General features: G+C 46.5%; 1 protein-coding gene across 6 annotated transcripts in view; it reads right to left on the bottom strand.

The window, feature by feature from the left end:
• Positions 1-14462, bottom strand: part of LOC121713639 (nuclear receptor coactivator 3-like) — a 76260-nt gene extending 61798 nt beyond the window's left edge. For 4 of the 6 annotated variants that reach the window (XM_042098404.1, XM_042098410.1, XM_042098409.1 and 1 more), the window contains exon 1: positions 14376-14462. The gene's annotated coding sequence lies outside the window, so the exon portion shown is untranslated. Of the gene's footprint in view, positions 1-14194; positions 14252-14375 lie in introns of those variants that run through there. The other 2 variants (XM_042098411.1, XM_042098406.1) reach the window with 2 other exon arrangements.
• Positions 14463-15654: the final 1192 nt, after the last annotated feature.

Genomic DNA, 15654 nt, shown 5'->3' with positions numbered 1-15654 from the left:
CTGGACAAAATACTTATGACCTACATATGATTGTAGAGTTCTAATCAATACTGGATAAAGGCCTTTGTCACCACATCTAATTCAAGGAGAGAACACCGTCAGTTGCCCTTTGGTTGAGGCTCCATGTGGTTGGTGAGTGGGGTGTTTGTGGTGTGTGTGTGTGAGAGTTTGTGTGTGTGTGTGTGTGTGGGTGTGTGTGTGCGCGTTTGTGTGTGTGAGAGTTTTTGTGTGTGTGTGTGTGTGTGTGTGTGTGTTGTGTGTGTGTGGTGTGTGCGTGCAAGTTTGTGCGTGTGTGTGCGTGCAAGTTTTGTGCGTGTGTGTGTGTGTGTGTGAGAGTTTGTGTGTGGTGTGAGAGAGTTTGTGTGTGTGTGTGTGTGTGTGTAAAGGAATGCAGGGTGTGGTGCAGCTTTTCCATGAGAGGGAAGTGGTGGTGGGGTCACCAAGAAGTGCCCGTCATTCAAAGAGAGAGAGAAGGTTGCCCCCCTCAACACCCTGCTGCCGCTCTCGGGAGACCCCAAAAGTTCCAGAATGTGATGAGATCATTTCCTGTCCAAAGCCCATCATTCCACTGAGGGTTCTGCCATTTCCACACAGGCGCCAGATTGGAGGAAACAACTTGACTGCTTTTGCGATGAGCTACTAAAGCGAAGTTAGCAAGACTTTATTCCAAGTTTTAACGACGTTGATGTTTTGTCAAGAAAGTTCACCCTGCAACTGGAATTGTTCAAGTATAAAAACAAAACATTTAACCTACAAGGACTTGTCAAGCAACTGCCCACACACCAGTACAGTGGATCACAAACCATTACAATCCAGGAAAAGAATAGTTTGAATTAGTGAGCTGCATTTAGGCCTAGTCCACACGTACCAAACCGATCTTTTTTTCCTCCGTCTTCCCTGGAACCGTATCAAGAATATTTGCGTCCAAACGGATCCATCTCAACACGACTCAACACGTTACTTCATACCCCAGGCCTATAGGTGGCACTGTGTCTTTACAGAAATTGACCAAAACTTGCGCTTTACAAACAGACAGAATAGGCTACGATGAAATGGCTAGTGCAAGGAAACCAGAATTGTTTGTGTGGACTGATGGTGAACTGTCAACTGTAGTCAACTGTAAAACTAATAAACTTTATTTTACGGTTTGTGAAAGGTGCAGTCCCGTCCTTTATTTGGCTAACGCAGGTAGGCCTACTAATCACCTTTACTTTCTTTGGTTGTAGGATAGTCCGTGATTCACATTAGTTTTGGTTTATCACCGCAATTAGGCTACTAAACGCAAGGCTTACCCAAGTTCTAGGCTATTCTGTCGCCACATTTATAATATTGCTATAAAACCTTCGTTAGTAACAGTGAATACTTTTGCCTGCATCAAATCGCGCATTTGCATTCAGTGTGCTACCATCGGCTTAACGTGAGTTCTAAGCGTCTTTGTATGCTTATATCTGATTTCACTCGACTGTGAATGCATGTATATATGTTGTAAGACATGTAAAATAAATGAATGACACTGGCACTACGCACAAATTAATGTAGACTAAACTTACACCGCACTTTCCTAATAACTTAAGTTCTCTCGCGTCACTGACCGTAGCTAGAATGCATAAAAAAACACCGGGAAAAACAGTGTTCATTCCACCAAGTCATAAGCTATCGGCGCTGCGCAGCACCAGTTGTGATATTTATCTTACGGAGTGTAATCGTAGGTAATGTCATGTATGAAAACTAGTATTGTTAGGCAATACTATAAGTGCAAGTCCAGGGCAGCTGAGGTGTGGCGATGACATCATCGATACGCAAGCAGGATGTGCGGTTTCGCTGTCTAAACGAATTCAAACGGGCTACGGTTTCAGATTTTTCCACTCTGGGACCAGGTTTCAAAAAAGTGCGGTTTCGGGCAGTGCGTTTACAGGATTCGTTTGGACGCTCGGCCAAGACGAAGCAAAACCTCTGCGTTTAACCTAAAAAGCGTCTCCGTGTGGACAGGCCCTAAGTGCCCTTCACAGACACCCCTTCCTCCAATCATCAAAGTCTTGGGCTCTTTAGCACCTCAGCTCAGTGAGGGGTGGGCGGCGTGTTGGTACTGGAGGGCTTTTAACTCCACAGAGTCCGGTTTCAATAAGGGCTTAGGTTACAAAGTTAATTGCCTGGTGAAGAACAGTTCAATTTTAACAATGTCAACTGCATCACCCCCCTTTACCCCTTTTTACCCCTCTTTTGTTCTCTCTCTCACACTCATCACACCCTCCCCCACCACACCACCTCTTTTGTCCCACCTTCCCGCTTTCTGACCCTGCCGTCCAACACTGTGCCCCCACCTCTCCTCTCCTCCACCACCTCCTCCTCCTCCTCCATCACCTCCTCCTTTCCACTGTTCTCTGCCAGCGACCAGATTACAGCATGGAACGCTGGTGGAAAATTAGCGCCATCGTGTCACTTACCCCACCAGTCAGCTCGTCGGCTTTGTTCCGTCAGCGAGAATAAGGCTTAAACTATTTAACGCGCTCGCAAGCTCGCTCACGGGCCCGGGCCGCTCCCAACAAAAGCGAACAGGGCCGGAGCCTCAGCGGGGCTTCCAACCAACACCCTGTTCTTTGTTTTTAATTGTTGTTTTTATATTAGCCGTTGTTGTTGTTATTGTTGTTGTTTTCAAATGTTGTTCGGCACACGTGACGAAGCATTTTATTAAAAAGAAAACAGGAAGAGAAATGCAAACAAACAAAATGAGAAAAAAAAATTGAGCGCAGCTAGCCAAACAACAAAGCCACATGGAGGCCTTTGATGGCAGCAACAGATGGCGAGCAAGTTTAAAGAACAAGTGCAGAGTGATTGAATTATCTGCACAGGCCCAAGTGCATGACCACGCTAATGAGCAAGTGCAACAGCAAACAGCTCCACAGACACGGCCCACTCACAGGCCCTACGCTAAACAGCAAGGCCCACTCACAGGCCCTACGCTAAACAGCAAGGCCAACTCACAGGCCCTACGCTAAACAGCAAGGCAGCAGAGGGAGGCATCTGCACCCATTTAGAGGCTGCCGCCTTGGAAGGCCGCGCAGAGGATGTCTTGGTCATAAATTGCCCAAATGTCCTTTTATTCTAGCTGAGGATAACAATCCAAACAGGAAGCCCAAGTGTGCGTGTGCGTGTGCGTGCGCGTGCGTGTGTGGAGGGGTTGAGTTTAATCACCTCACCAAGTGGCGGGCAGCCGTGGCCTACTGGTTAGCGCTTTGGACTTGTAACCGGAGGGTTGCCGGTTCGAACCCCGACCAGTAGGCACGGCTGAAGTGCCCTTGAGCAAGGCACCTAACCCCTCACTGCTCCCCGAGCGCCGCTGTTGATGCAGGCAGCTCACTGCGCCGGGATTAGTGTGTGCTTCACCTCACTGTGTGCGTTTCACGGATTGGGATAAATGCAGAGATATACTCTATATATATATATATATATATATATATATATATATATATATATATATATAGAGTATATAGAGTATATCTCTGCATATATATAAATAAGTGGGGTTGGCTTGTGACTGGGGTGGGGGGGTTACTTTCTGTCCATCTAAACACCCAACAAACAAAGTAGGGGGGAGAGTGGCCCTCCACCACCACAGCTCAATTTCCTTTGGCCATAACCCCCCCCCCCCATGCAGATGACCTGCAATGTTACTGTGACAACTGCGACAATGACCAAACACAAGGGCCATGTAACAGTTTAGAAGAACGGAGAGCTGTAATGGCTGGGTTAGAGTCACAAGCAGTGAATTGCTGCACGCACGCACACGCACACACACACACTACTCAAGAAGCTGGCGGCGCTTCAAGAAAAAGTCTGTTGTAATCTTGCCTATGAATGATGTTGATCATGTGTACCCATATGCACTTCCTCAAAATGTATGTATTCAATGTGACCAAGACACTTTTTCAGGCAGGCCACACACCTCTAATCTGCTAACAGGAGGAACTACTCCATTTATAATTACTTGCGGGTAGTTCCACAACGGGCGGTTTAGCCCCCACCATGACAGGTGCTTTCCCAAGACATAGATCTACAAAAAAGTTGTTCCTCTTATCAGTCAAGTGTACAGCCTAATGTAGTGTAGATTGGACTGGACTATACAGCCCTGCTGATATATGCTAGCCATCAACAATGTAGGCCAGACAATCTCAGTTGGCCTCAGATTATCCTGTGCACTACAAATTGACCTCTCCTCACTACCCAAAGAGGCTCCCTCTACAGACCCTGTGCATAGGCCCAGCGCTGCCGCTTGGGTAGAGCTTGCTCGTGCCAGGCCTCTTTCAGGTACAGTCCAAAAGTTCAGAACACACCTGAAGTGGAGCCCCTTGCTTGAATTATTGATCGAACTTGTGTCCTTTTTTTTATTTTCCTGTTGTTGTTGTTTTCTTTCAGACTTGTGTCCAACGCGCTGCCAGCCCCAGGAAAGTTCTCTATTTATAGCGCTGGGGGAGTGTGTGATTACTCTGGGTTAATCTCACCTCAGCCCTGGTGACGTGTGGCGCCGTGGGACATGCAGAGAGAGAGAGAGAGAGAGAGAGAGAGAGAGAGAGAGAGAGAGAGAGAACCTACCTTCTTTTCCAACAAGGTGCCCACTGGAGAGTGTGTGTGTGTGTGTGTGTGTGTGTATGTGTTTGTGTGTGTGTGTGTGTGTGTGTGAATTTGTGAGTGAGAGTGAGTGAGAGGTGGATAGGCAAAGGACTAGGGTTTTAGAGGGATGTTAAACAGGTAAGTAGTGAGAGAGGGAGACAGTGGCTACTTTTAGACACGTCCTCCGTAGTATGCGGAGCTTTGTCAAACGGAGGTCTGACCCTATAAGTGATTCAGATATGATGATAACATGCTGACATTATGAACCACACCGATGCGTGGTTGAACACGCACATAAACAGAATCTCTGCATGTTCTTCGCTTCGTTCAGACACAAGCTCATTTACATAAAGTCAGAAATACTAGGAGGGGAGTAGTGCAGAATATGCGGACTTACACGTAGGTCTGAAAGCAGAGAGAGAGAGAAAGAGAGAGAGAGAGAGAGAGAGAGAGAGAGAGAGAGAGAGAGAGAGAGAGAGAGAGAGAGAGAGAGAGAGAGAGAGAGAGAGAGAGAGAGAGACAGAGAGAGAGACAGAGAGAGAGAGAAAGAAAGAAAGAAAGAAAGAAAGAAAGAAAGAAAGAAAGAGAGAGAGATGGATGGGCAGAGGACTAGGAATATTCGAGGGATGTTAAACAGGTAAGGGAGCACGAGAAACATAGAAAGGGACATCCCATCATAATAATATGCCGCAATCCTTGGCCAGTGCTGATGGTGGGCTGCTCGGAGCAACTGAGTGCAGTGCTGGACAGGGATGGGCTGCACTGCAGCACCCTAATGTGCTACTCACAGAACGGTGATGCCTGCTGGACCTACAGTAGTCTGCCTGAGAGCAAAACCCACAGCAAAAAGGAAATAAAACACATGGCTTGTGTGTGTGTCACTGTGTCTGTGTATAAGTGTGTGAGTTACTGCAATTAAAACACTTGTAAAGAGAACCTTTTTCTGAGATGCTGCGATATTAAAAGTAAAGTCTTGTAAAAGTTAGGTAACAAAAATGGCTGTCACTGTATTTACTGACAGATATGCCATCATTGAGGTCAACCTGAGTGTACTAATAACATGACTGCACAATCTTCTCTAAAGGCCTTCAAAGTGATCACTGGTTGACGCAAGCTGAAACTGTTTTTCATGCCAATCCATCAACAGATCTGACAAAATGTGCAGCAGCCAAGGGTAAGGGTGGGCAAAGTGTTCAAACACTAACTGGGTTGAGTTGAACCATGAATCAAGAGTCTGCCGCTTCAGGGTTTAAATCTTTCAATTACTTGACTAAATTACTAAGGGGAGCGAGTAATTTGAAAATAACCTGATTCAACCGGACTGTGCTTTACAGCAGGAGCAAGCGTGACCTCACTCCACCACTGGGCACTGCCAATGACTGACCACTTTGACCCCACACCCGTTCTTATCCCCCCCCCCCTCCCGAAACATCTGTATTGAGCAAGGCAGTATTTTTTGCTTCAGGTGCTATCATTTGGCTGAGAATGGAAGGATTTTGCACTTTCTCCATTGTCTTAATGGGGAGAAGGTGACAATGGTGGTACACAACGGTGAATTCTCTGCCTTGTGTACCTGAAGGCCGAGACTCCGAGCCTGAACCACGGCCAGCATGGTCCGTCTAAGGAGAGTCATACCCAACACCTCATCAGTTTCACTGCACCAAACCTGAAAGCCTTTGCCAAAGTTTTACATTCACCTTCTCCACCGTACAGATTCCAGGTGACCAAAATCACATCTTTAGCCCTCCAAGAGGTCTCGCTGGTCTCTCCATGGCAAAACAAAACATTCCATACTGTTCACAAGCCACAAGTTAGAATTGAGAGAATAGCCACATGCACAGCCATACTGAACCCCCTCTCATGGTGCTTTGCGCAGCCAAAGGCTATGGCCATGACCCAACCACTGCATTTTCTAACGCTAATATTGAGCGTGTAGGTTTGGCAAGAGGAGAGTGGCGTCACTATGATAACAGGAAGCAAATCCAGAGACCAACTCATGCAACGCTTCCCCCCCAAAGTCACCCGGAGAGGGTCACGCACGGGTGGACAACTAAAACCAACAGAGTCGAGTCGAGTCGAGCAGAGCAGAGCAGAGCAGAGCAGAGCAGAGCAGTGGGGTCCTCAGTCTGATCGGTACAACTAGACAACACAGACCACAGAGTAACAAGAGGAGGGGACTGTGTGTGTGTGTGTGTGTGTGTGTGTGTGTGTGTGTGTGTGTGTGTGTGTGTGTGTGTGTGTATGTTTGTCTGTGTGTGTCTGAAGTGGGTGGGGGGATATGCTGGGGAGGGGGCAAGGTGGTCATATAACAGCAGCAAGGTTCAGACAGAGTTGAGGGCAATTGCCTGTCAGGCTGCATCTGTTAACATTTACCGCCAATCCAGTCCGTTTGGAGGAGAGTGAGAGAGAGACAGAGAGAGAGAGAGAAAGAAAGAAAGAAAGAAAGAAAGAAGGCCTGCGCTTGTGGAGGGGAGTGCTCTTAAAGACCCTACATGAGGCTCTCCTTCTCTTTTACAATGGAAAAAGGCATGAAAACACACAGTTACCCTCTCCTCTCAAATACACACACACACACACAACCCCCCCCCCCCCCCCCCCCCCAGCTTATGACGGCACAGAGAGCCTTTTCTCACAAACATACAGCCCCTCAAAATACACACTCACAAACATGCACACAGAGGCAGTAGGGGGGGGGGGGGGTTGGGGGCGAGACATACACGCAAGACACATATTTAGCTCACTTGGGTGCAACTTTATAAACTCCCCCACACACAGACGAGAAACTGACAGGAAACCGTGACGTCCCCAGGGCCTGCACAGGAGGCGGTGACACCATTAACAAACCACACACACACACACACACGAGTGGCCAGACTGAAGTCTTCTTTTAATCCGTTTGTTTGTTTGTAAGTATGACCAATCCAAAGTGCAAAAAAAGAGGAGGAAGAGGAGGATGTGGAGGAAGATTAGGCTATGTGATGCACACTTCCTCCTCTCTCTGGAGTGAAAAGGCGGGTTAGGAGAGTGGAGGCACAAAGGAAAACACACAAATAAATAAATAAACAAGTAAACAAAGGAAGAGAGTGAGAAGAGCTGCGGCTGCTTCCCTGGTGTACCTGAGAACTGTCTGGTACCCCCTCCTCCATCACAAACCACATACCAAAACAAACACACACCTATCTCTGTGCTAGCAGGGATTCGTTTCTCCCTCGAACCGGTTAAATATTTTATTAGCTAGCATAAGAACCTGTGGGCTCTGAAGGCCATAGGTTCCTTTTGTTTGTTTCCTAATTGTGGAAGGGGCGGGGGGATTGTGTGTGTGTGTGTGTGTGTGTGTGTGTGGGGGGTGTGTGTGTGTGTGTGGGGGGGGGGGGTGCATGCTGCGATTCATATTCTCTGGACAAAACCCTGATGAAATGCTTGAGGGCTGGTCATCACTTTGAAGTGTGTCCTCTTTGCCACACGCCCCCTTCTCCCTCTCCCTCTTCCTTCCTGTCTATATGCATGAGAGAGAGAGAGAGAGAGAGCGAGAGGAGAGTGTGTGTGTGTGTGTGTGTGCTGTGCCTGTCCGTGTTTCTATGTGTGCACTAGCGGAGGGAGCATGGAACAGTTTCAGCGTGTTACAGGAATGAAACGACCTTGAGAGGCAGGCAGCGTGCGGGACTGTGTTGCCACGGCAACGGCGCTTCTCACAACCAGTAACAGCTGGATGCAACATACACACTCCTATCATTTGTAGCAAGAGCTGCCACGTTAATAACAACAACAAATTATATCCTCTCTTTCTCCTCTTCCACTTCTTCTTCTTCATCACCTTCTTCTACCTCTCAATTTTTTATTCACAATAGAGGTTGCAGAGCAGGAGGATGACACATGACTGAGGATACAGAGCTGCATGAAAATAACCATTTTAATATCCTGCTCACAAACCGAAGCACTGCCAAAGATACAAGCTGAAATCGGCTCACAATCCGCTACCCCCACCCCACCCCACCCCAATAGCTGAGCTGTAGTGTCACTGTGACAAGTTACAACCTGACAGTTGGTTAAGCGAGACTTTCTACAGAGTGTATTGACGGAGGAAGAAAGCCCAAAAAGTACACATCTTTAACAGTGCCAGAATCACTCCATCAATTATATAGACTTCACAAATTACCTAAACTTGGACGAGAGGCTGCCAAGTCTAGGCAGGATGTCACTAAATGAATTTACTGTGTGGCCCATCTGGAAACCATTCTTGGTGGAGGAGTTTAGGAGGGGATTGGGGGGTGGGGGTGGGGGGGTTCAGTCGGATGGCTACAGTAGCTCGATGCCTGTGTGTGAGAGCATCACCCTCCCTCTAGTTCACACACACAGCAAGGCACAAACAAAAAGAAAGAGTGGGTGGAGAGGTAGAAAGAGAGAGAGAGAGCATGGCATGACATTTCCACCCCTCTTGAACTCTCATCCTGACACTTTCATTCTCTCTCACACCGAACTCTTCCTCTGGCCTCACTCAACACAACACAATTTCTCTGGAAGGCTTTGCCAGAGCCTCTTGGTTAGCACTTAAAACCTGTTAGGTTTAGTTTACCTCTTTCTGCCCACTGGATCACTACTCAATCACTCAGGGGCTGCCAGTGGTGTTTATGCCATCAACAGAAGTCAGTGAGTGGAGGCACCGAGGGTAAACACATAGAGAGAGAAAGAAAGAAAGAGTGAGTGAGAGAGTGAGAGACAGAATCAGTGGACAGAACGAGAAAAACAGAGAGACAGATAGACAAGAATAGCCAAAAGAAGACAGAGATAGATAAACATGGAGGACAATAACAGAAGAACAGAAGTGGAAAGAAAGGGTGAGGTAACTGCAGAACGTGCAGCAAGCCACTCTCCACAAATTCCTATTTGAGAAGCCTGGAGCCAAGCCATCACAACAGTGGAGACCCCACTTCCTTTGGAGTTGAGTCGAGGTACAGCCCTTTCGATCTTCCCTCTATCAGTTCCTCTATCTCTTGTTTCTTAGGCACAATCCCTTGCAGGGGGATGCCATTCATTCCAACATCAATGACAAAATTAAGACGAAACAAAGTTCTGACAGAGATGGAAGAGCCTGATAAAAAGAACTTGCAGTAGCCATAGGGCAGTGCAACCATTTTTCCCCCTTTTTCTTCTCTCTCTCTCTCTCTCTCTCTCTCTCTGCCAGGCTAACTCGTTTTCTTTATCACAAGAGGCCATTTCAAGTACACAAAAGCACAACAGCTAGCAGGGACATTTTCTTGCCTCAACAAGTCAATTCATACAGAAGGAAAAACATTGCTCCCCCCCCCCCTAAATATGCAGTTCTGCAACATGTGCTTTGTTCCATCTCTACACAACGTTTTCAAACAAAATGATGGGACGAGTCAGCATGACTAAGCATCAGTAAAGTAGCATAGATTTTTTTTTTCCTCACTTCACCAGGGGTCCACAATAACAAATGCAGGATGGCTTGTTTATTGCCTGTGAGAGAGTCTAGACCAGTGGTTCTCAACCGGTGTGCGTGAAGCAAAGTGAGATGTGCCGTGGAATTTGGTGGAACCTACTGTAATGTGCTTTTATACAGGTTCATGAAATAGGCTATAGAACTATTTTTAAATGCATCAATGACACAGCTTATTGATTAGAAAGCTCCATCACTGCGGTCTCAGCTCATGAACACACTGTATAGAGAAACATATGGGAATGAGAATGAACACTCCTGTTATTGCCTAGAACAATGTGTGTGACATATTTTACAATCAGTAACCATAAGCTGGCCTTGGCGTTTTGGTTTGATCTTTGGTGTGCCTTAGCCCAAAAAAGGTTGAGAACCTCTGGACTAGACAGCGGTGAACCTGGTCCGAGTGCCGGGCAGCCAACTTTTCCCTACTAGTCACCAGGAGACTCAAAGAGGGAGGAGGAGAAAGAGGACAAAGGAGGAGGAGAAGAAGAAGAGGAAGAGGGAGGCCTAAAGAATGAATTCTTTCTCTGCCGCTCCTCCTCCGATGTGAAACCAATGTGACGTTGAAAGATTAATTCATCTTCAATATGCACGGACACACTGAGAAGCTCTCGGTGCACATGGTCCATAGCCTCCCACCCCTCCTTGGCCTGAAAAAGGGATGGGGCTGGATAGGGTTCCTGTTCTCATCTATCAGGAGTTCAATGGGGAGGCACAACAGTCACACACCATACTTTCCTTCTATATATGACCGAAACCACTCTTCAGAGACCAGCCTGAATATATTAAGGTTAGAATAAATAAACATGGGGGGGGGGAGCACAGTGTGGAGAGACAACAGGAACATGAGATGCACTAAAGAATCGAGAGGCAACCGACAGAGGCACAAGAGAGCAAAGTGTGGGCAGGGGAGTGGAGGGAAGGGCAGTTGGGAAAAAATAAGGAAAAAACCAACAGGCATACCAACAAAAAGCATTCCTGCTGTATGCAGCTTTATCCAGACCCAGTCCCTGTGAATTTCTCTCCCTCTCGCTCACACACTCACTCACTCACCTCAGCCAGAGGGGCCTGCTATGGTGCTTCGCTAAACCCTACCCCTCCAGCTCTACCCCAGTCGACCCACTCATCCTGACCCAGCCGGCAACCACCTACCCGCCCCCATCCTCAAAGCAGCTCACAGTCCTCTACCGCCGCTTAGCTTGTGACAGTCGTGATGCATCACTGTCACCACAGCAACCAACCCCCCCCCCACACACACACACACACACACACACACACACACCCTCAGTCATTCATCCTGGTGTTCCCTACAGTGCAGGCCACAGGCCCCTGGCAGCATGACGCTGTCTGACCACCCTGCTCCCGCACGATTTAGGAGCCCTCGGCACTACCGGGACAAGCAAAAGGGCAGGCAGGCGCGGAAAAGAGAGAAAAGGGGGCCAAAAGCCACGTTAATTGAGTGTCGGCACTTGGAGAGGGGAGAGGGAGACACACACAGCTGTAAATCTGTAGGTTTGACTGCCACGCTTGTTCCGCCCAACACACACTTCCTCTCTTTTGCCGACACACATATATCATGTTCTTACACTGCCTCACCACCCCATCCTTAAAAAAAAATCAAACACACACACACACACGTGACACACAGACATGAGAGAAAGACTGCATCTTGCTCAACTTCTTTTGTTCCACACTACACAAAATCACTTTTCCTACTAATAGCGCAAAGTGCATTTTTATCACCCAACATGAAATGAGTCACTGACGTGTGCTGGCTTGAGAGACACACGTACGGAAAACACGTGAGACGCTCCGAATAAACAACTAGCCAAGCCCAAGGACAGTGCCCCTGGAACTGATAAGACATTGGTCTTCCAAACAAATATTGCCAACCTGGCACTGCATGTTTCCACGCCAGCACGTTTACAATGTCCGGAAGACCGACAGTGAGTGGGGTCAAAGTAGAAAGAGACATCCATACTGTAAACCTGTAGTTAAGGCAGCAGTCAGATTTTACTGAGAGTGTAGCGGTACCCTCAGTTGCTCGATGTACACGGAAGAGTAAAAGACGGCACAGGAGGCGAGGCCTTACCTGGGCGGTGTGCTCCAGCGCAGTCTACACCTATATTGCTGGCATATAAAGCTTTAAAAGAGCCATCAAAGTGGCATCGCTCCACAGGTGGATAAGATTTGGTCAGCAGTGGCACGTGGCTTAATGATAAGGACTCACCTGGCTGGCCGCCACCCTAACAACATGGCCTATATCAGCTGTGCACAGGATATAGCTAGGCAACAACAGAGAGATCACTGCCTGCATCTGCCCCTCCCTCCTGTCTAAAGAGGTTTGAGTCTCCTTCTCCATGTTTCTCTTTACATTTTATTCACATCACACGCATGTCTATCCTTCAATCCCTAACCTCTGGCCAGTACCTCATATGAAGTAGCCTATAGAACGGCCAGGTAAACCTGTTAAGACAAAGGAGGCAGGAGAGTCACCTGATGCCACGCTCTTCAGAGCCTGGACTTGTGACTCATACTAATCCCATAGTATTGACCTTTCCTGGCCACCATGCAGGGCCATCTCCTATCCTGACTGGCACAGTCGATGTGTGCCACATCCTGTGCCAATGTAGCTAGCTTCTACTAGAGGGGAAAATAAATTATGAACCGGTCATAAATCATTTCCATAAGTATGGTGTCCTTAACTTTGATGACTGGGGATTCACTTGATCAAGTAATTACAAGGTTACCAGGCAAAATGTTGCCAAAATACTAAAATAGGACAGCTGGGTAATCAACATTAGCTAGTGACTGCTGAAGAATGTTTGAATAACATCCTGATCGACTAAAGTGCATTGAGTAGGCCTACGGAAGAACATCTTATAACATCTTAACACTAAGACTCAGATGTAGGCTACATTTGTGGGTAGGCTGCATGTAACATGCGAAAAAAATGCTTTCGGTTTTGGAGACTGTCACTTTCTGTACATAAAGCTACACTACAGTAGGTGGTCCTTTTCTGACAAGCGAAGCCGTTTTGCTTCTGAGAGTACGCTGAACCTGTTTCCATAACGCTCGGTTCCTTCCTACCGCTCCCGCCCCCTTAGTTTAAATGTCGCTCACAGGACTACTACAGTCTATTCATGGAGTAAGCTAGGTTAAAAAGAAAATTGTTAAAGTGACTGAACTTTCGTTGGTGTAATGTGCTTGGCGTTTTGTAAGGAAAACGTGCTGTTTTCTAGAATAAAGATAACTTTACGATAACTCTACAATTGGGTGATTCTGGTAGGCTACTGTCAGTGGAGTAGCCTCCTAGAGGCTATATTCACGGGGTCGTGCCCGGGTGGTGTAGCCTACAGTGACTCGACACCCCTCCTTCCACTCCCACACGACCCCAATGATAGATATCGTGAATCTGGCAGATCGAAAATTACGGAGAAATATTCATTTATAATCATCTGTAGAGATCACGCTATGAAGACGGCGATGGCATGATAGGACACATAACTTAATGCACCAACTCTATCCTGCAGCTCTGTGCATGCATGCCTAACCACGGCGAAGTAAGTTTCATAGCCTACCAAGACAAATCGAAATGTAAGCCAGCACATTTGTTTCCGCATGATTGTTCCAGCACACCAACGGACATTTGCGAAAATAGTAAGACTGTCTTTAATTTGAGGCTATCAAACTCACCTTTACATGACAAATAGCTAATGCAGCCTATAATGCTGTTCAGACACTGTCCTACTGTTATACAAGTCGCCTTCACATAAAGCCTTCTCAGACAGGGGAGCTATCTGAAATCCTAACCTTAACTCTGCTGCCACATAAAGTAGAAGGAGGACATGTATTTTAAGTAGGCTATCTGCCTTTACACTACCGTGCAGATCATTCGTTTATAATAATAAGCACATTTCGTGATGCAAATAGTTTCTTTGCTCTTCCCACAAACTTCACTCGCTTACGTTTTAATTCAGGCTAATCGAATAAGATATCACAGTGTAATAGACGGCTATCACTCTCATTTCCTACAAACATCGTTTTTCAGTCGATAGTGTTTAACTTGTGCTGTATATTCAGCCTCGTTTCAGAAACAGTCATTCAGAATATATGATGCATTCTTACCCTCAAAATAAACCAGCATGCACGGCACTAGGTTGTGTTGCGGTTCGGAGTCTACGCGAACATCTGTGGTGGACGAAGTCTGAGAATTTCCGTCATATCAAGCCGGGCACAATAACGTTGTGCACCGACAGAGATGCGCTAAGGTCAGACACTAGCAAAACAAGGGGAGCAGCAAACTTACCAATTTAAACGTATCCCTGCGAGCACACAATTTTCTTTTTTTTCCTCCACTATTAACTCTCCGCCATCTTCCGCACAGTGTTTGTTTAAATGGGAAACACTCCCAAAGCGAAATCAGCCAGCTTGTTGCCGACGATGGGATTTGTGGGTAAAGTAGTCCGTAACAGTATTCTCTGAATCCAATTGGTGCTGGCCCTACGTACTCCAGACTACAAGTACATGTATGCTTAAAAAGCAAAGAATGAACTCCGATGTAGACGGCTGGCAGCGGTGATATGAGACATGCCACAGTATTTATTTATAGTTAACCTGAGAAGCACCCTGAAAGCAAACAATGAGCTAGGCGCAAAATATTTGTAGCCTAATAGGCCTAGGCTATAAAGGGTCATTATAGACTTGTTTGGTATAAAATCTAGCAGTCCTATATCGACACGTATCAATAGAAATAATTAAAGTGACATTTTTTCTTTTATTTAGCTCGTTAAGGAAGAACGTTCATATCTCTCGAAATTTTCCATTGGAATATTTCTCTTTTAATTTCTCTTTCTATTTTAGGCTCTCAGACTGACTATAGGCTAATAACATGCAGTACCTAGCCTAAATAGCAACAGGTAACATAATAATAATAATGATTAATAATACTAATAATAATACTACTAATAATAATACAAATAACAATAATAATAATAACAGTAGAATAATAATAATAATAACAACAATGGCTATTTTGATAGCTTAATGGAGCTATTTCATCTTTGAATTGATAACTTCTGTCATGAATGCGCATAAATGTACAGCCTCATGAATTTACTCTATTAAAGGGAACTTTTTTTTTTAACATGGGCCTTGGATTTTCCTTCCCTAACTGGGAGAAACTATCACTGCTAGGCTTGATGCTTTATGCATGAGGCCCATATGTGGACTCCATATGGGAGAGTAGACAGGGTCAGCGTGTGGCCAATGCTGCCCAGCTCGACGTCCTGGGGTCTGTGGCTCGGCCGGCACCTGGCCCCTCATCTAATATAGGCGGGAGAAGGACAGAGAGAGAGGGAGAAAAAGAGAGAGGGAAAGAGAGAGAGGCGCGCATGGGTCTCCATGGTGATCACATGCAGGTGCACCAGCAGAGAGTAACATGTCCACAGTGCCAGAAGGGAAAGAAGGATGGACATGTTAAAAGAGAAAGAGAGAGGGAGAGAGAGACACACACAGAGAGACACAGAGAGACGGAGAGAGAGGGGGGGGGAGAGGGGGTAGCAGGGGCAAAAGAAAAAAAGAAATGA

The sequence above is a fragment of the Alosa sapidissima genome, chromosome 7, assembly GCF_018492685.1.
Source record: "Alosa sapidissima isolate fAloSap1 chromosome 7, fAloSap1.pri, whole genome shotgun sequence".
NCBI classification, from domain to species: Eukaryota; Metazoa; Chordata; class Actinopteri; order Clupeiformes; family Clupeidae; genus Alosa; species Alosa sapidissima.
The sequence above is the reverse complement of the archived record's forward strand: the minus strand, read 5'-3'. Positions and strand labels throughout refer to the sequence as shown.